The sequence below is a fragment of the Echinops telfairi genome, unplaced genomic scaffold, assembly GCF_000313985.2.
Source record: "Echinops telfairi isolate 266 unplaced genomic scaffold, ASM31398v2 ScPeMD7_7469;HRSCAF=8507_1, whole genome shotgun sequence".
Classification (NCBI taxonomy): Eukaryota; Metazoa; Chordata; class Mammalia; order Afrosoricida; family Tenrecidae; genus Echinops; species Echinops telfairi.
The window spans coordinates 105,635,357-105,637,384 of record NW_022111373.1 but is presented as its reverse complement, the minus strand read 5'-3'; positions in this window follow the sequence as shown (position 1 = coordinate 105,637,384).

Here is a 2,028-nt window from a genome sequence, read left to right as displayed (position 1 = left end):
AAATTGCTGCAGTAGTACACTAACAGAGAGCTGCCAGAAATGCAAGTGAAATTCAGAAGAGGACATGAAGCAAGGAATATCACTGCCAATATCAGATGGCTCACAGCTGAAAGCGGAGAAAAATGTTGACTTGTTTTTATTGACTCTACAAAGGCATTTGACTATGTGAATGATAACAAATTATGAATAATTTTGTGAAGAATAAAAATTCCTGAATCGTTCATTGTGCTCATGCAGAAACTGTGTATACGGTCATTGAAAATCCCATGACATCCTCAGAGCAACAGGCATCGGTTCAAACAAAGTAAGTGACTACTACATGGTTTACTGTCAGGAAAGCCATGTGTCCGAGTTATTAGTGTTCACTATACTTATTTAATCTGTATGCTGAGCAAATATTTGAGAATCTGACCCATATAAAGAAAAGCACAGATACTAATTGGGGGAAGTCTTATTAGCACTCTGTGATATTCATATGACACTTCTTTTGGCTGAAAGTCAAAATGACTTGAAGACTTTCTGTTGTAGATCAAACACTGGAGCCTTTATTTGGAATGTCAACATTAATGTAAAAAAGAAAGCAACAACAAAAAACTTAATATCCCCACAACTGATATAATAGCATCATGATAAATGAAGAAAAGATAGACGTTGTCAAGGATTTCATTTTACTTGCATTCACAATTGATGCTCATGGAAAAGGCAATGAAGTAATCAAAAGCTACCATCTGGGAAACTCAGAGGCAGTTCTACCCAGCTCTATAGAGTCACTATGAGTTAGAATCTCAGTGCCAGTCAGCTTGGTCTGGGTTTTGGTGTTATAGCTTCTTATGTTTGAAGATTAGATAATTAATTTTAAAACTTTCTTCTTTTCTAAGTTAATTTAAATCTAGAAACTATCCTCCAATTACTACTTAGCTACATCCTCTGAATGTGGATAAATTGTCTTTCTTCCATTATTATTTAATTAAAAATTCTTTCTAATTTTCTAGGGCGTTCTTTAAACATGTGAGCTTAGAAATATATTGCTTAATTAAAAAATATTTTGACATTTCCTGATATCTTTTGGTTTTGATTTTTAATAGATTCCTTTATATTAATTGAACATATGCTATATGATTTCAATTTTTAGATTCACTGATACTTGGGAGTCCCGGTGGTACAGTCATTACTGTTTGGACTGCAAATGACAAGGTTAGCAATTTGAAACATTCAGCCACTACAATGAGGAGAGATGAGGCTTTCTACTCCTGTAGAGAGGTTTGGTCTTGGAAACCCACATAGGCAGTTCTACAGAGACACTCATATATGTGTCAGAGAGAGTTTTAGATCAAAGAGTAATTGTAACAAAGAGTTAAAGAAAAATCCCCAGCCCAGTCAAGAAAAACTCCTTAAGTCCGGTATTAGTCCATATGTCCAATACTAGTCAATAAATTTCTCTTCAGACTTACATAACCCATGCAATGATGCTGAATGCAGGAAGATCACAGCCTTATAAGTGGAAAGCCTTGTGGATCCAGTGGTAGTGGAAGCGTCTCCAGTTCTCTGACTGCCATCAGTGTGGCTCTATGTGGCTTTTCATAAGGAATGTGAAGCACAGAAAGAGTTCCCAGAATCCTCATAAGAAGGCCACGCCCACAAGGAGGGATCAGGCTGTGACCTGATTGACACTAGACTCTACCCCTTCATTCTTATTTATCAAGTTGACATGAAATTGTGTAACTACCACATGCCCCTCAGTTCAGAGGACACTCATTCATAGGTTGCAATTATATAGCTGATTTTATATGCTGCCTTTAGAAAACACAGTTCTGCAATGTGTGCTGTACATTGCCTGAAAGCAGTTGTTTCCTTTACTTTGCATTGATTTATAAGTATTTATGGTGGGAGAGCAAGTGCCATACCAATTATTCCATAATATATTTTTTAATCATTTTATTGGGGGCTCATACAATTCTTATCACAATCCATACATCCATCCATTGTGTCAAGCACATTTGTACATTTGTTGCCATCATCATTCTCAAA